Source organism: Aethalodelphis obliquidens, unplaced genomic scaffold, assembly GCF_003676395.1.
Source record: "Aethalodelphis obliquidens isolate GAN/ISIS:26980383/991018 unplaced genomic scaffold, ASM367639v1 scaffold2, whole genome shotgun sequence".
Lineage (NCBI taxonomy): Eukaryota > Metazoa > Chordata > Mammalia > Artiodactyla > Delphinidae > Aethalodelphis > Aethalodelphis obliquidens.
In genome coordinates, this window is record NW_020837946.1 from 21,674,356 (window position 1) to 21,694,742 (window position 20,387).

Below are 20,387 nucleotides of genomic sequence, written 5' to 3' on the forward strand. Positions count from 1 at the left end.
AGCTATACATATACATATATCCCCATATCCTCTCCCTCTTGCATCTCCCTCCCACACTCCCTATCCCACCCTTCTAGGTGGTCACAAAGCACCAAGCTGATCTCTCCATGCTATGCAGCTGCTTCCCACTAGCTATCTATTTTACATTGGGTAGTGTATATATGTCAATGCTACTCTCTCAATCATCCCAGCTTACCCTTCCCCTTCCCTGTTTCTCCAAAGAAGATATACAGATTGCCAAAAAACACATGAAAGGATGCTCAACATCATTAATCATTAGAGAAATGCAAATCAAAACTACAATGAGGTATCACCTCACACCAGTCAGAATGGCCATCATCAAAAAATCTGCAAACATAAATGCTGGAGGGGGTGTGGAGAAAAGGGAATCCTCTTGCACTGCTTGTGAGGATGTGAATCGGTACAGCCACTATGGAGAACAGTATGGAGGTTCCTTAAAAATCTAAAAATAGAACTACCATATGACACAGCAATCCCACTACTGGGCATATACGCTGAGAAAACCATAATTCAAAAAGAAACATGTACCACAATGTTCACTGCAGCTCTATTTACAATAGCCAGGACATGGAAGCAGCCTAAATGTCCATTGACAGATGAATGGATAAAGAAGATGTGGCACGTATATACAATGGAATATTGCTCAGCCATAAAAAGAAATGAAATTGAGCTATTTGTAGTGAGGTGGATGGACCGAGAGTCTGTCATACAGAGTGAAGTAAATCAGAAAGAGAAAAACAAATACCGTTTGCTAACACATATATATGGAATCTAAAAAAAAAAAAATGGTTCTGATGAACCTAGGGAGAGGACAGGAATAAAGACGCAGATGTAGAGAATGGACTTGAGGTTTATTTCTTCTTATTCTTGCTAAACTTGATACCTTGTAAACAGTCATAGTATTAGAACTCATGCAGTTAGAGTACAATTGCATCCTTAAAACTTCTGTTTATATCCTTAAATTCTAGTCTCACATCATCATCTACGTTTTCAACAAACCTACAAAATACCACAAATATGCAACACACAAAAGCACCACAAACGTACAAAATACCACAAAGGCTTGATCTCGAATAGATAATCCAGCAAACCAGTGTCTCAGCGAGACAATTCCTAAAAGAGAGGAAAGTTTTGGCAGAAGATGTATACAAACATCTAAGGATTTAATGTGACCCTTTATGTTGGGGTGCTGATCCAAAGGGGATGATATGGGTCAACCTCACCAGGCTAAAATAGAAATAAAATGCCCTAATGCTCCCCTTGAGTGTTTTCTTTAAAAGTGGCAATTTTTCAACACTCTTAATGGCTGCACTGTCCAATATGGTGGCCACTGACCAAGTGTGGTTAGTGAGCACTTGAAATAGGCTGGTCCAATTTGAGATGTGCTGTAATTATAAAGCACACATCCTATGTCCAAGACTTACTATGAAAAAAAGAATGAAAAACATCTAATTAGTATTTTTTTCTAGATCTTGATTACATGCTAAAATAATATTTTGGATATATTTGATTAGAGTAAGTATTTTATTCAAATTAATTTTGCCTGTTTTTTAAACTTTAAAAAATGTGGGGCTTCCCTGGTGGCGCAGTGGTTGAGAGTCTGCCTGCCGATGCAGGGGACACGGGTTCATGCCCCAGTCCGGGAAGATCCCACATGCCGCGGAGTGGCTGGGCCCGTGAGCCATGGCCGCTGGGCCTGTGCATCTGGAGCCTGTGCTCCGCAACGGGAGAGGCCACAACAGTGAGAGGCCCGCGTACCGAAAAAAAAAAATGTGGATACTACAAAATATTAAATGACCTATGTGTTTGCATCATAGTTTAATTGGACAAAGATGCTTTAACACGTTGATTGAGCCATTGCTAGGTCTGTGTTAAAGAGGTAGCTGTATGGCTCATTCCCTCAACTCCTTCATTGCTCAAATGTCCTCTACTTGACAAGGTCACTCAATGTAAATTACAACTCCCTAAATTCCTGACCTCCTTATGCAGCTCTATGTCTTTTCAATTAACATTTATTATCAACCTAGCTCACTACATAACTTATTTATTATATTGATTGTTTATGGTCTTTCCCCGCTGCCTCTACCTCTGTAAGGTAGAATTATATCTGTTTTTCCTCGCTGATGCATCCTCAGCACATAGAACAGTGCCTGGGACGTGGTAGGTAACTTTTAAAAATATGCTGAATAAATGAACGGTAAATGTTAAAAGAAACATTGCAAAATATTCTAGTGAAATATCTATGGTCAGTATGTGAGGCCTTTAGGCAAGGTTGTCAAAGGGTGGTGTTTTTTTTTAACCTGCTTTCCTGTAAGCTTATATCCTCCAACTTATGCCCAGCTCTATCCTCCAGGCCGCTGCCCCTGATGCTGAGACCTTGCTGTTCTTTACTTCCTGCTTCTAGGCCAGCTGAGAGATTTAGGGTTTGGGGCACTAGAGATCAGATTTTGGCCCTGGAGCAATATTACTGAGCCTCCCCCATGCCGTTGAATTGATATGTAGTACCTTAATAAAATGTTTCTGTGATGCAATTTATATACATGCCCTCATTTAACTGGATTAAAGTGAATATGACAAAGTGAGATTTGTTCATTCACCTCTGAGTTTGAATTGGAAAGTATTACCAACAGAAGCTCCTAAGAAATAGTATGTAAAACACAGCTGGGAGCTAAATTAATGGCACCAAATACATAATAGTGCAAACCAACAGATTTTGGGCTATAGGTATTAATGACACACCAAGCTTTTCCCATCAGGAATAAAAAGAAATATTGCTCTGAAAATGGTCCAAATCACCCAGAAGTTCTTGATTTTATCCAAAACTCATCAAATTCCATATTCTTTTCATATTTCTGCTTAAGTTTTGATACATTAAATCACACCCAAATCATATTTAAATGGAGATTGCTCATGTCCAGGAAGAATTATTGTAGCATCTGCTCATTTATTATATCAAAGTTGTTAATATCCATTCTACTTTTTTTATGCCCCATTTTACCAGGAAGAGAAATGGTCTCATTTTGGCAGTCTTTACACTAAGACTACTACTTAGTTTCTTGATGTAAACCTTACATCCAAGTAGAACTGCCAACTTTTATCATGTGACCTAAGACTCGTACTTCTTGTCTAGTAATATTTTCCCAAGGGAAATCCCAGGCTCTGTGATTGATATCCTCACCATTAGAGAGTCACTCCTTTGTTTATGTTGTATAATCTGGGACAAGACATTTTTATCCTTAGAAGTCTTTGTTGAAAATCATTACTCTGTGGAGTGTTACATATGGTTAAGGTATTATTAGAGATTTATACCTTAGCATAGATTAGTATATCAAATTGTTTCCCTATTTAATTGCCAGTTGACATTGTTGTTCTGAGAGAATGAGGCATACGAGATGAAAACTGATGAGAAGTTCAGGAGATGAGAGAGAGTGCTATATTTCAGAGTATTGAACTTAATCTAAAGTAGAGAGGATTCCTTGGAGAATGGAAATAAAAGGCTTTGGTCAGTCATGAGGAGACTGGGGGCCAGAAGAAGGGAGAGAGATCAGGACGATCAAACAGAGCTGGGAGGTAAGGAAGGGGCTATGTAGAAATTTCACTTAGTGCTCCATGGCTCCTTTACTCTCTCTTACTCATCATTAATACTAGTCAAAATGCCTCTTTTTATTTCAAATTACTGTCTTACCCAAGGACCTGGCAAAAACCAGAAGGTACATTTAAACATTGGAAGATTTGAGGAGAGTTTAATTAAAATCATTTTTTGCAAATGTGTGTGCAGGGTTTAGGAGAAGCGAGAGGGCATACTACAGTACCTTGAAACTAGCAACAGAAGGGAACTGTGACCAGCCCTGGGTCTGAAAATGCAAACAGTGGGAAAGAGTATTAGAACTGAGATACAAAACTGGATGAAGAGGTTCCCTGACGTGAGCCGTGGCCTTTGGTAGAGGAACAAAGCCAACCCTCAGCGACCCGGCAGACAAGGAGGTGGGAGAATAAATACAGGGACCTCATACTCCTCCCAGCCTCCAACTTCCTGCTAGAGCCTCTGTTAGCCAGACCCAACCTTTAACAGAAGGTCCTGTTAATAGCAAGGGAGCCTAACCTATTTTCAACAAGGAAGAGAAAGAAACTGTTTCTGTCAACTTTTAATAGAATATTACATTTTTAATAAACTATTCTTCATTTCAAAGTGAGTTCATGCTTTCCTCATCCTCCCCATTGTTAGTCAAGACTTCAGAATTTCTACAGGCACTAAATTCTGGGTTGAAAATAATGTATCATATTGGAATCAACGGAGTACAAATGTAAAGTGCCCCTAACTTATAACAGATTTTTTTTTAGTTGTTGCAACTGTATTCAATCAACTGTACCCAAGCAACTGAACTAAAGTATTCTAAGTCAAAGCCAAAAAAATGACAGGCTCATGAAAAAATTATTTTGGAAGCTGGAAACATTTGCCTTGGTATCACTCTTAATGTTACTTGAAAATTTTGTACACAGGGACAGACATAGGATACCCACACACACACAAACACACAGACACACCCCTATAGCCAGCAAGCTAAACTGGTATTCAGAGCTACACAGTTCACAATTAAGTGAAAAAAGAAAAGAAAAAAACACTGCTGTCATGCACAGACAGATGAACAATTGGGATGACAGCTGTATGCCAACAACCTGTGGATGATAAAGAGCTGAAACGAGATTCCAAGTTAGGTGGAAAATAGGATGTACTTCTAGAGTTGTGTTTTCTATAACCACCAACAAATAAAAGAATATAATATAGAACTTAGAGGTCCTAAAAATTAAAACCCATACCTGGCAAGAATCACTGTTTCAAAGTTCCAGTTCTGAGGTTCACTACTTCGCCAATTACAATTCCAACATTTTGCATAAAACAAATGCATAAATTAATTAACAATTCCCAGGAAATAGTGTTGTTTTGAGTCTTGGGGTTTTATTTGTCTATTTATTTATTTATCAGTCTTTGCTTATTTTAGCAAATAGCTTTTTTCTTAACCAAAGAACTTGAAATGAAAAGAACTAAGTCAAAGCAATACTAGATGATGAGTATGTTTTTTTCCATAAAGGCTTTGCTTTTTATTCTTGGAAGAAAAGAAAATGACTGTGAGATCAGTCCTTTGACAATTCACAGACATTGACTGTAACAGCTCTCTTTGAAGCCGACGTTGAAGCATCAGAGGCTTTGTAGCTCTTATGTTTTGAGCGCTGGTATCCTAACAATCTAGTGTAGGAGATAATGAGTCTCTATCTCTTTATTTGCCTCTGCTTAATGTTAGCAAAGCAAAGACAGCTAATTTTTCATCCACTGAATACTTATTATTCCCCCAAAGCCAGTGTTCTCACTGAAGAATGACTGGATGTTAATTGAAAGTAAAGGAATTCCCTTTTTAAAAAATCTAATGATTTAGGAATTATAAATTCCTACTTTTCCACCACTGATTACCACTTATATCCAAGATACTGTTACTTCTACATACACTAGGATGAGCATATGGGTTGTTAAGAATGGTGGCCATTCTGATTGGTAAGGGCTCATGATACACCAGTTATTACATATTTAGAACATTTATGTCCATTTTATATCAACAACAAAACCCAATACCGTCATAGACTCTAAATACAAAGCTTATGGAAGATGAGAAATACAACCTTTTTTTTTTTTTTTTTTTTTTTCGGGGTTCGGGGGCCTCACTGTTGTGGCCTCTCCCATTGCGGAGCACAGGCTCCGGACGCGCAGGCTCAGCGGCCATGGCTCATGGGCCCAGCCACTCCGTGGCATGTGGGATCTTCCCGGACTGGGGCACGAACCAGTGTCCCCTGCATCGGCAGGCGGACTCTCAACCACTGTGCCACCAGGGAAGCCCACAACCTTCTTTTCATGTCTCCTCCCACTCCACGCCACATTTTATGGAAATGCTTCAGTATTTATGGTCAATGGTAACTGATTTTTCATATTATATTTCTCTTTTAAGAATCACTTTTGGGGACTTCCCTGGTGGCGCAGCGGTTAAGAATCCGCCTGCCAACGCAGGGGACACGGGTTCGATTGCTAGTCTGGGAAGATCCCACATGCTACGGAGCAACTAAGCCTGTGCACCACAACTACTGAGCCCACGTGCTACAACTACTGAAGCCCGTGCTCAGCAACAGAAGAAGCCACCGCAATGAGAGCCTGCGCATTGCAAAGAAGAGTAGCTCCCGCTCTCTGCAATTAGAGGAAGCCCACGCGCAGCAACGAAGACCCAACGCAACCAAAAAAAAAAAAAAAAAAGAATTACTTTTGGGATGTCCTGGCTGTCCAGTGGTTAAGACTCTGCATTTCCAATGCAGGGGGCGAAGTTCGGATCCCTGGTCAGGGAAATAAGATCCCATCTGCTGTGCAGTGTGGCCAGAAAAAAAGTAATAATAATGTCGTATGTCAATTGTACCTCATTAAAAAAAATCTTAAAAGAATCACTTTTTACATTTACACTAGGTTTTATAATTATATTATTTAGATAGCGAACATGTTTTCTAGTCTTGGTATTACCCAGAATCTTTTTAATTCTTAATATTCCCCCCTTTTAAAGTTATGTTTTATTTCTCTGTGTTGATTCATTTTTTGATTGGATGGAGAAATACAGGAAGGTTACTTGGGTAGTATACAGGGGAGAAATCCAGGTTTGGGAGGCCTGAAACTTTTACAACCTTAGGAGTTCTATTCAAGAAAAAAATTCACAATTATGATTACTCATTTACAGTACGTAAATTGTAACTTGATAAAAAATTAGGTATGAAAATAATTTTTATTCAGGATGAGAAATAAATTGCAAAATCTTAAAGTATGAACAAATACTACAATGTTACAAAATCCAGAAAATAACATAGTGTTTATATTAGTTAATTGCCTGCTATAGTACATATTTTTCTACATTTTTTACTGCATCTTCTTTATACACCTCTTCATGACAGCTTTGTAGTACCATTTTCTATACAGAGGAGCAAAAGGGAATTCCTAGAGCATAGTTGATCAGATTTTGCCTCTGATTACTAACAGTTTCAAAAATTACTTTTAATTTCACAACTTGTTATTGATAATGTGATATAATTTTTTTGAACCCCTGTCATACTTGGGAAAACCACCATCTAGTTTCTTTCATATAGAGCAGAGTGGTTGAAATATTCACAGACTCACTTCAGCTTGTCCATTTCAAACTCTGCTGCTCTGCACTCACTCACTTTGGGGGTTAGGGTTCTTCCCATGGAGGTAAAATCTCTGCCTTTGCATCGTGATGTCACGATATCTTTAACTATCTGCTTAACATATTCTGTCTTTAAAATTCAGAAATTTTATGCTTATGACTATGTGTGGGTTTATTCATCAGTGTGCTTGGTGTTTTATTAGCCCTTTTGTTATAAAAACCAAATCTTTATGGACTCAGACCTGTGAATTTTTGTCATCAACTTCTGAAAGTCCCCATATATATACCGAACTACTCAGATCTCTCTTCCAGGTCAGTTGTCCCTTCTCTCTTCATATTTATTTTTTTAATCTCTCAATGCTGGGAGAATTCCTGAGTTGTCTTCCAATTTACTGGTTTTTGTTCCTGCCATTTAAACCTGCTATTTACTGCTTCTGTCACCATCACGTTTCACCTCTAAGAAATGTTTCCTGACCACCCTGATATAAATCAAATGTCCTCACAATTTTTAAATTTTTAAAAAAAAATACTTTTGGGTGGATGGACCTAGAGTCTGTCATACAGAGTGAAGTAAGTCAGAAAGAGAAAAACAAATACCGTGTGCTAACACATATATATGGAATCTAAGAAAAAAAAAAAAAAGGTCATGAAGAACCTAGGGGTAAGACGGGAATAAAGACACGGACCTACTAGAGAAGGGACTTGAGGATATGGGGAGGGGGAAGGGTAAGCTGTGACAAAGCGAGAGAGTGGCATGGACATATATACACTACCAAACGTAAAATAGATAGCTAGTGGGAAGCAGCTGCATAGCACAGGGAGATCAGCTCGGTGCTTTGTGACCACCTAGAGGGGTGGGAGGGAGGGAGACGCAAGAGGGAAGAGATATGGGAACATATGTATATGTGTAACTGATTCTCTTTGTTATAAAGCAGAAACTAACACACCATTGTAAAGCAATTATACTCCAATAAAGATGTAAAAAGAAACAAACAGTCTTGTAATAACCTAAATGGGAGAAGAATTTGAAAAAGAATAGATATATGTTTATGTATAACTGAATCACTTTGAAACTAACACAACATTGTAAATCAACTATAGTTCAATATATAATAAAAACTTAAAAAAAGAAAGAAAAAAAAAACTTTTGGCCTCGCAGTGTGGCACGTGGGATCTTAGTTCCCCAACCAGGGATTGAACCCATTCCCCCACAGGGGAAGCGCAGAGCCCTAACCACTGGACCACCAAGGAATTCCCCCTTGTAATTTTTAATAATAACATTAAATACATATTTTCTGAAGTTCTCTTTTGTTTCTTGGGGGATGTTGTCAGAGCTTGTATAAGTCCCTGCACAAGTCTTTCAGAGTCAGGAGAGGATAGCAAGGTACAACTTAGATTTTTGTTGTTGTTGATTTCCTAGTTGTTTCAGAGGACCAGCCTTTTGAGGGAAATAGAGAGTGTGTACAACATTTGAAGGCATCACTCTTGAGCTGAAGTCCCTTCTCTTTGGTAATTGTGGCAGCCCGCCATTGCCCCATTCCACTACTGTCAATAGCTAATCCTTAAAGGTTAGCTATTACAGAATCCTCCTTCTTCTTTGAATATAATAAAAAAATAAATATTTGGTCTTCCTCCCTAGTTCCTGGCACACAGCTCCTAAAACCCTTGCAATCTCCAGTGATAAAAGTATCTTTCATATGCTAATGAGAAGATAAGTGGCTGGGAAGATATCAGTAGCCGAGGACCCCTAGATACCTTCTGGTCACCAGAAAAGTCAAGGCATGATTAGAGCGTTGGAACTTCCAGTCCCACCCCTATACCTCCAGGAAGAGGAGAGGGGTTGTAGGTGGAATTAAATCACTAATGGCCAGTGATTTAATCAATTATACCTCTGTAATGAAACCTAGATAAAAACCTCTAAGCAATGGGTTTGGGGGAGCTTCCAAGTTGTCAGACACATCCCTATACAGGGAGGGTGGTGCACCCCCCCCCCCACGGGAACAGAAGCTCCTGCATTCAGGATCCCTTCAAACCTCGCCCTATGCACCTCTTCCCCTGGTTGGTCATTTATATCTTTCTCATAAACTGGTAAACCTAAGTTAAATGTTTCCCTGAGTTTTGTGAGCTATTCTAGCAAATTATCAAAACACTTTTATCTTTTCCTGCATTATAGAATATTTTAAAGAAAATGGAAATTACCCATTTCTTTCTTTTTTTTTTTTTTTTTTTTTTTTTTTTTTTTTTTGCAGTACACGGGCCTCTTACTGTTGTGGCCTCTCCCGTTGCGGAGCCCAGGCTCCATGGCTCACGGGCCCAGCCGCTCTGTGGCACGTGGGATCTTCGCGGACCGGGGCTCGAACCCGTGTCCCCTGCATCGGCAGGCGGACTGTCAACCACTGCGCCACCAGGGAAGCCCGAAATTACCCATTTTTTAAGTGTGAAGACTGCATCCATAAAATTGTCTCAGTCCAATACTTTGTTTGGAATTAAGCTCTCTGAGAAACAGCTGTGAGAATCTCCAGTTTTATAGCCAAGTCAGACAGTGTGGGTAACCTGGGGGCCGATGCTGTGACTGACACCTAAAGGGAGGGCACCTTGTGAGACAGAGCACTTAAACCTGTAGGTAGTTAGCAGCAGAACTGACTTGAATGGTGGGACATACATTTGGTATCAGAATTAGTTGGTGTCGGGAGGAAAAAACACCTGACAATGCACCGTCCCAGAAAAGTGCGCGACTGGAACGAAAGCCATTTCCTATTTTCTGTGTGTCACAAGTATACTCATCTCTGGGGTCTTCTTAACTTACACACACATTTCTTTAAGTGCATCAATGCTTACCTTTGACTCCAACTCTTTCCCTGGCAGACTTGGGAAGGTCAATTACCTCATGGTAACTTAACCAAATAAGCAGAATAGGAAGAAAGTTACTTGTCCAAGAGGATCAACAACGCAAACTACCAAAAAGATTCATGTGTTTAAAATGTCTAAGTCGGGTCCCGTTACTCAGGTTTTTGCTCTCTTCAATCCTTTAGTTATACTCTACCTGTTCTACTTGGTTACTGGCCAACTGCCCAAACCTTAAGCGTATAACCATTTTTCAGTTGATATCTTTAGGATTTTATAGATTATCTTTACAAATAATGATAATCTTAACAGAGACGCCTTTTCTGTTCCATTGTCTTATGTAATGTTGGGCGTTTGCTTCAGATAAACATTCTCTTTTATGTTTAGGAACTGTCCTTCTAGTCTCAAGTTAAGCACTCGATTTTTTGTTTTTATTTGTTTTAAATGAGTTGGACATTGTATCATCAGGTGCATTCTCAAAATCTATTGATGCTTCCATGTCAAATAGTTTAACTTTGATCTGCTGATCAAAAATTTATTAACCTTGATAGTACTGAAACATGTTTGCATTTTTAGAATAACCCCTACTTGGCTACGGCATATTATTGTTTTAGCACAATACTAAGAACAAATTGCTGTCATTTGTAAAATTTTGCATCATATTCACAAGTGCAATTGGCTCACGTTTGATTTTTTTAGCTCTTTGTTAGGCTTTGACATACAGAAATACGATGGTTATGTAAAATGAATCGGTACACTTTTTCTCTCTTTTCCTGCATTATAGAGAAATTACCCATCTCTTTGTTAAGTATTAAGAACTCATCCATCAAATTGTCTTAGTCAACACTTTTTTTGGAAGTAAGCTTTCTAAGAAACAGTATTTACTTTTTATAATTACACAAGGAAAACATGTCCATTTATGTTAGTGCTGTCAAAAAATTAGAACTACAGCTCATCAAAAAGTTTATAAAACCAGGGCTTCCCTGTCCCTGGTGGCGCAGTGCTTGAGAGTCCGCCTGCCGATGCAGGGGACACGGGGTCGTGCCCCGGTCCGGGAAGATCCCACGTGCCGCGGAGCGGCTGGGCCCGTGAGCCATGGCCGCTGAGCCTGCGCGTCCGGAGCCTGTGCTCCGCAACGGGAGAGGCCACAACAGTGAGAAGCCCGCGTACCGCAAAAAAAAAAAAAAGTTTATAAAGTCATTTTAATATCACAGTTCAGAGCGTGTGTTAACTTTTTGCCTAGTCTTTTCTGCCTGTAATTTTCCATTTATCTCCCTGTCATTGACGGTGCTCACTGCTGCCCCTCATTCAAATACATAAACACAGAGCATTTACTTGACCGTTTTGTTACCTGATTTCTCTCTCTCTCTCTCTTTAAACCTAGATGTATGTTGTGAAAATCTGTCCATGCCAGTAAAAGTTTCTAATAATATCATTTTTAATGGCTACTACTTTTTATGGTAAGGGGGCACTATAATTCATTGAATCAATTGTGGAGGATGAGTTTTTAGACCTTTGGACCTTATCTTTTATCATCACTGCTTCACTAGAGCATCTTTTCTCAGAATCATCCCCTCCTTTGGACGGCTGGACACTCTCTCCTGTGTAACCTGCGATTTATCTCTGTTTACCCATCCTGACAAAAGCAGGAAGAGGTTTATCCATTGCTATGGGTTCAAAGGCGTTCATCAGAAGTCAAGTGTACCTGTTGAAATCATTCATCAGAAAAAGAAAGAAAGAAAGAAAGATGGAAGGAAGGAAGGAAGAGGAAGGAAGGAAGGAGCGAAGGGAGGACGATGGGAGGAAGGAAGAAAGAAAAAAGAAAAAGGAAAAACTCAGAAAATTTTGCGTGTCTTTCTCAGATTTGTGGCCCATTAGCTTGTGGACAGGAAGGGAACTCTGTGCCAAAAGCCATTATCCCCAAGAGCTCTCTTCAGTTAGGGTGGATTCTTTTTCTCCTTGGTTGTGGCAGCCAGCCAGTTGGAGCAGTGTTTCCCTTTCCTAACTGGCATAACTACCCTCATTAGGAGCAGCTAAGGGAGCCCTGGCTTTTTGCCTAGGAATGGCCATCTACACAAGTGTGAGCTCAAATCATTGAAGAGCCATGGCAGGAGTCGTGCTCCGTGTGGGCTACGTCCGCTCTCACAGATATTTGTACCTCAAAGACCTCCCAAAGCCCCCCTTTCCTCTAACTCCTATGCCTCCTGAGGTATGAAGTGCTTCTGAGATTTTTTCACTCGCTTCTAGGTCTGGCTCCTTCTTATACAGTCAATCAAGCGCTGGTTGTTTGGCTCATCATTCAACCCAATCTATCTGCATAACATCTCTTAAGAATTCCATTCAGTTTGAACATGTGGGTGGTATGCTTTCCTGGCCTCACCAGTGATCCAGTTTCCTCTGCATTTTCATGGGAATTTAGGGGATGGGAGTATCCAAACATATGTGCTCAAAGTGCCACCTGGAAACAGAAGCACTGTGTTTTTTTCTATGTAAAAAAGCTTAAATAATATGCTTTACAAACTGAAAAGATATTCTCTGAAAAATAAAGATTCCCTCCTAAGAGCATGTTTCATTTAATTTTCTCCTACATTTTCCTCCTTACCTGTTGGAATTCATTATATACCAAGTTCTGACACTTTGTTCCCCGAAAGCAGGATGAAGGCTACTCACTGTACTGAAAGCTCAAGGTGATCAGACTGCGGTCTTTGTTCCTCTAGTACCTTGCATAAAATAGATGCTTAATAAATAGTCTCAAATCAATAGAAGGGAAAGCTGTGCAGACAACTGCTTCTTTAGCATTGGGTAACATGCAGAGTTGGTGACAACACCAAGAAACTTGGGAGCAGAACAACCACATGTAGTACTACTATGTCTGTTCAAAAGGTGAGAGGAAAAAGTAATATTCTTCGATTACATAGGCAGGAAGTGGAATACCATTAAACCCAACGTGGGACTCAGGGTCACAATGATAAAATACATCACAGTAGATTTCATACAAACCTGAACATAGCACATTTTGTCAATTTCCTCTACTTGAAATGTACAAAAGACTATGTAATAGCAGGGAAGGAGGGAGGAATTATTCTAAGATGATTTAATTTCCCTAAATCTATGAGAAATGTATTTTGGAATTCTCACTAAAAGACTTCAGGTCCTCAGATTTGAAGCTGTATGAGTTCAGGAAATTGATATTTTGCCAGGAATTTAAAGATTGCTTTCTTTATTAGGTAAGAACATAATTTCTGAATGTACTAATGCCTTTGGAGCACGAGTCTCTTTAAAAATCTCAAATGTGAAAACTTTTTTTTCTATTTCAAGACATTTAAAATGCAGGAGTAGACTTTGTAAATGAAACTTCTAATATTCATCTAAAGTAACTGTAAAAAAAATCAATAATAGAGTAATGCCAATTGTCTTGCATTTGAAAGAGCTAAAAATGTAGGAAAAAATTCTTTGTTACACAGAAGAAAAGACCATTCTTACCAAAAGTTTTTTAAAAAGACTGTTTTGATAAAAACGGCTAAGAATGATATGATGTGATATTCTTTTTAATGAGAAAAAAATCCTTCCATTTGGCGAATAATTAAGGATCTAGTATATGACAGATACTGTTCTAGATGTTAGGGATAAATAACAAACAAAAAAATTCCCTACAGTCATGGAGTAACATTGTAGTGGGCAGAGCAGAAAGTAAACAAATTAATAAGGACAATATTTAGTATATCATATGGTGATAAGTACATGGAGAAAACTAAACAGGTGAGGGGAATAGAGAATACCGAGATGGGGGTGGAGGGGGCATTGTATTAGTTTCCCGGAGCTGCTGTAACACATTACAATAAACTAGGTGGCTTAAAATAACACAAATTGGTTACCTTACAGTTCTGGAAGTCAGAAGTCCAAAATGGGTTCCACTGGGCTAAAATCAAGATGTCATTCCTTCTGAAGGCTCTAGGGGAGAATCAGTTTCCTTGCCTTTTCCAGCACCTAAAGGCCGTGTACATTCCTTGGCTTGTGGCCCCCCTCCAGCAATCATGTCACTCCAACCATCACGTCACTCCAACCTCTGCTTCTGTCATTTACCCTTCTCTGACTCTCACCCTCCTGCTCCCTTTTTAAACAACCCTTGGGATTACATTGTGTCCACCCAAATAATCAAGGAAAATCTCCCCATTGTAAGATTCTTAACAGGCCGTGGATTCTAGGTGAGTAGCATTGACTGATCCACATTTGGCAAAGCTAAAACCAGGATTTTCATCTACTCCTCTTTCTGCAGACAATCCAAGTCTCTGTAATGCTCTTTGGCAACACTAAATACTCAGCTCTGGGTACAATATCTTGCTGGGGATGACTGCTTTAGGGATTGGGGTGTTATCTTGTTTCTAAAAATGATGGATGTGAGGCCACTGCTATGGAAATCTTGTGTGTCCTATTGACTTTTGGGGTTTTTTAGAAAGTGAGAGATCTGACATTTAACGAATACAACTTCTGAGGTCCTAGAAGAACCACACTCTTTCCTGAAAAAATAGCCCAGGCTGCCCATGCTCAAAGAACCTCACCTCTCCCAAGGTACCTGGAGCCCCACACACCAAGACTAATATGCTGAATAATAAATCAGTGAGAATGGCTTTTGAGCTTTAATTTTATGTAAGAATCTTGAACTTTGGGCTTTTAGTTCCCAAGGATAATGACATTTATTGTAGAATTCAATGTCCCTAGATTCAATATCTAAGGATTTTCATTTAAAAGAAAGCTTTGTTTATGGGCTTTAAAACTTCTTCCTAGAATTGTGATCATTGAAAGAATATTATATTTACATTTGGGAAATCTTTAAATGGTTGGAATTGTACTAGCAGAATTTCTATGCATTTCATTACTGGACTATATTTATGATATTGTTTGATCTCTGAAAGAGTATTTTGGATGACCCCAGATATCCATGTGGGTTTGGAAGGAGAATAATTGAACATTCAGCCTTGGATACAAACTGGTTTTGGAGTTCACTGAATTAATGCATTGTTCTGACCCACTTCAGAGCTTTCTGGGCAAACTACTCTGCCCACTGGAGGTCCCAAAGGGCTTTTCAATGGAAGGGTGATTGGTATTGGGGATGGCCTATAAGGGAGAAAGCAGGACTGTCCCCAGAGGGAAACAGCCACACTCCTGGCTGCCCATGGGTTTAATGGTTAATTCAGTTGGTTAAGAGAACTAAGAACCAGAAAACATGAGGTAGGAACTTTTTCCACATCCATGACATTTCCTTCCAGATGGAAGCTGTTCCACTAGCTATGACAGTCCTGGCCTTTCATCCTCCTCCCCCAAGTCCTCAGGGGAAGAGTGACTTACCTAATTGGTAAATTTGAAAAGAATAAATTGGGTACATTCACTGGGGCAGCCTACTCACAGAGGCCCCTTTGGGAGGCCTAGCCCAGTGCAGCACTGCCTGGACCCGGGACTGGGTACAAAAGTCTGCCCGATTCTATGACTCATTTTGGGAAATCCATCTGACTCTAATGTCAATTGACATCTAATGCCAACTGAAAGCCTTCATCAGTAATAAAGGCGATAGATGCATCCCTTATTATTTGTCTTATTTCTCAATTGGTTCGGAATATGAAAGAATGAATGATATTTACTAAGCCCCCGAAAGATCACATCAATGGGGAAAGAGGTGTTCTTTCTGCTGGACTTTCCAAATTATTAGATTAGAAGCCTGGAGCTGCTGGTAGACATCTTATCATTGTATCTGGGGGCAGGGGGTGGTAGTGGGGGGAGTCCTTCCTGAAAACAAGCCAATGAGAAGAAGGAAGAGCCAGGAGTATTGGAAAGAGACTATGTCCTGATGACACACATTAATCAACTGTATCCAGCTGTATCTGATGCCCGTGAACTTTGCAGTTATAAGAGCCAACACATTACCTCTTTTGCTCAGACCAGTTACAGTTAGATCTTGGACTCTTGCATTGAAAGAGGTCTGACCAATATTGTTTAAGGATGGGCTGGTTTTCTTGAATCTCAGTCACGAAAACATCTGCTTCTTAATCTGTTTCTGAACTGGATAAAATGTAAATTTCAGAGTTGCAAACCATTAGCTTGAGCTTAAGATCCTGGTAGACAAAGTTAGTAGCTGCTCCCAGCCCTACCCCTTTCAGAGATGTTCTTATGGGGCACCTGGAGGGCGCAGATGGCCAGTGTGGCTGAGGAATATAATGTTCCTTTCCCAAATAACAAAAGGGCTGCTTGCTGGGTAACTACATAATGTTATACTTTCTCTTTGGGTTTTTGTTGTTGGGGGGTTTTGGGTGGGTTTTTTTCATTTGTTGTTTTTTAGCTTTTGTAATAAGTTAATTTTCTTCACACATGAATATATATTTGATTTTAAAATGTCTCATGATAGTAGCTTTAGTAGCTCATACTTGAAAGTTTAGAAAGAGGGGCACTTCTCACCTGGGGAATGTTAATGAGAATTAAAAGAAATGTGATAAATTAAATATGCTTCCTTAAAGAAGGTGTCAGAAGAAAAGGCACATTAATTAGAAATGAACAGCACTGAGAGTTTAAAACTGATTTCATGTTTGTCTTATTAACATTTTAGGAGTACAAATATGCCTGTCATCATAAAAGAATTTCCTCAAGCCTCCCTTATCAAGACTCAATTGCAAAGCTGAGACAATTTGCTCTAGGGCAAAAAAAAAAAAAAATCATGTGGAACAGCAGACGGTGGGAATTCTACTAGAAATGTTCTCCACTAGGATCAGAGCCACTGGATCATATATCTGAAATGGGATACTCACTGTGGTGTATAATGTGGCGATCACAAGGGAAGAAGACAACAGGGTTTAAGAGACCAAAAGGAAATCTAAACACAGACAATTCACTTCACTATGAAACTGGTTGCTTAATGGTTGGTATGTCTAGACTGAATCCACACATAATCATGCATCAGAACAGGAAGAATTTACCAAAAAATGGGGGTGAGGAACAGGTTACATTTACGACTGAATTTATGAAAAGAAGCCATGTGTAAATTAGGCAACTCCTACTGTGCATAATTTTTTTAATGTGTTTTTCTTTCTCTCTTTTAAGTCCAATGAATTCCTTAGGTTATTTACATGTTGTTGAATCTACCTCTGAAAATCACTGTCAAAACTGAATGGCTTCTTCTTCAATCCCAGCTCCTGGTGCTTTTTCTACTGACCAGTCAAATGCCCTTGTGGGCCACACCTCTGTGCCATGTTTCCTGTTGTCTCCTCTGTCAGGCTACAGAGACCTCTTCCCACACCTGCATTCAGACTTCAAATTCTGCCTGTACTTCAACACCATTCCCTTGGGACACAACCCCTGCCTCCGGATTACCCATCACATTCTGCCTGCTCACTGACTGTTTCCATGTGGTCCATCACCACCATACATACTTTATTGATAACTGTGGCTTTATACACAGTTTGGAAGTAGAGTAGTATTTGTCCTCAGACTATGTTCTTCGTCAGTATTGTGTTGTCTTTTTAAGTCTGAGGTCTTGCATATAAAATGTAAAATTAGTTTGTCTATATCCAAATAATAACATATTGGGATTTTCAACAAAATTGTCTTGAATCTGCAGACCATGATGAGAAGAATGGCTATCTTAAAAATAATAGCTCTTCTTATTAATAAATGTGGAATATGCCTGCATTTAAAGAAAAAATGAATGGCTTCGCTTCATTAATTTTGGCAAAACCTCTTCATAAATATGTGTAGTAAGAGATTTTTCATAGAAATGATGCCATCTCAATCTTGAAGTGGACAAAATGGAAAATTAATCTACCAAAGTAATACAAGTTGAGAAGAAATTCATCTCTTATTCCTTATAAAAAAAAAACTGGAAAAACTCAGATAAAACAGAAAAACAGCTAAATAAAATGACATAATTTACTTCTGGGGAAAAGTATAGCTAATTTGTGCTTATCCATACTTACCAAATGTTAACTGAGGTAAAACTTTAAATGTTAAATAACTTTAAAAGTTAGCTTCCCAGCATACTCAGAAGAAAAAAAGGGCTTTTAATGACTGTAAAAATGAGACAAGTTTGATAGCTTTTTAACTTTATATCTAATATATGTGACTTGATATGTTGTAGTAGATATTTCTTTAATAAAATTCATGCACAGTGTTGACACTGGAACCTTTTTCCTACACAATCCTTAATTTTTACAACTTTTATTCTTAATTACAACTAATATGATCTATTTTAAAGAGAATGTTTTACACTTCTTTTCCTCCTGAAGAAAATGCAAGTGTAATCTTTCACTAGTCACAGAGGCCTTGCAGGCCAGGCAGCTCAACACACTCCCAAGAAGGATGCAGTATTTAGTAAACACTTTTCTTTATTCAATAAACTAAACTGAATGTCCATCTTGTATAAATCAATGCCATTTTCATTGTTACTTCCATTCTATTTTATTAGAGTTTCTTCATTGTAAACAACAGAAATCAACTTGGCTATTGTAGACAAAAAGGCATGTTTTGGAAGAATATCAGAGTTTCCTACAATCAGCATGAAACTGGAGAACTGGGTTTGGGGTCAGACTCTTTTCTGAGCCCCAGACCTGTATCACCTACAACTAGATTTCTTAAAGTCATCTTAGGATCACTTCCTCCCCTTTATAGACAAATTTCTCTCCTTTTGTGGCTCTCCATTGTCCTTAATATAATCAAGGATCCTCAACAAGGCCTCTGTGACCTTAGACAAGTTAAAATGTGTCACCTGTTCTAACTTCCCCTTTCCTACCTCTCACTCACCACCCAATCCTCTCCAATCTGGCTCCTGTCTACTTCATTAGCATCCTTTCATGCCAAGTTGTAGCTTGAATGCCAGGCTAGAGTTTCCCAACTGGTTAGCCAAAGCTCAAAACACTTCTGTAGATTGATGGCAGATATACCAAGATATTGAGCCTTTTGGGATGGCCAAAGGCACAGGCTGGTCCATTAATTGACTCTTAGGTGTGATGATGTGAAAAATAGCAGGGAGCTCTGCTCTACTCCAGCCATGCTGATCCCCTTCCAATTCCACAAATGCATCAGCCTCTCCTCCACTTCAGGGCTTTTATCCATGATGTTTCCATCGCCTGGAATACTATTCACCAACTCTTCACTCAGCTCAGCCTTTGAGACTCAACTTTTACTTCTGTTCTTCTAGGAGGCCTCCCCTGACTGCCAACATTTGGGTAGCACACCCTATCATTCAGTCGCACAGAGCCCTCTACTCCACCTTTTGAAATATTTGTGACACTTAAAACTACTCTCATCAACGTCTCCCACTCAAGGCCCAGTGGAGCAGGGACTCAGTCTGGTTCACTACTAGATCCCCAGCAGCAAGAACAATTTATTGAATGGACATTCAATACATTTCTGGGGCTGAATGATTGTTAGCAATCTTGATTTTCCAGATTTAGTTAATACAAATAATAGCAATTACTATCTTATATGCATGTGTTCTTTTAAAACTGTTTTTATAATTAAAATCCTTTCTTATTTTTAAAAAGTGAAAGCAAGAAAATCAACAGCATGCCTAAGGCGGCCCGACCCTCCTGTGGGAGCTAAGTAGTGAGAACTCAGGTTTCCTGCCTTTCTCCTGTGTTAATTAGAAGACGTTTGAGAAAGCTGTGGGCACATCTCTGTAAGACTGAAATCCTGTAGGGCAACTAGAATTCTTTTTTCAGAAAACATGCATGACTGCCACAGTCAAAGACAGACTTTCTGGTAGGATGATGTATTGGCCTGACCCATTTTCACAATCCCCACATGCTCATATCACTTCCTGCTGGTCTGTTGGAAATCTCAAGCATTAGGAGAGATTTGGTTATGAAAATTCTTGATTATCTCTCATCTACCAACTTTGTGTTTTGATTTGGAAACACATGCCAAAATGTGTTAATTAACTAGATGGGGGGAATTCTTTCACAATATATACAGATATCAAATCACCATGATGCACACTTTAAATATCTTAAAATTTTGTTAATTATACCTCGATAAAGCTGAAATTTAAAAAAAAACAAATAAATGTGATTGGAAAAATTTCTTTGGAGAAAAGAAGAAAGGAAAGGATAGAAGGAAGGGAGGTAGGAAAAAGAAAAAAAAAGAGAGAAAGAAAGAAAAAAAATACATCCAAAAAGATAAGGAAAGGGTTAAAAGATGCTTTACTATTGTGATGGTTAAACAAAGAATTTTTACAATTTTGTGAAGTTGCTGGCTTTCCACGTGGGTTTTTCTGTAATGATTCCTCAAAATTTACAGAGGTAACTGGCAAAAGAGAAATACTTCTGATAAGAAATA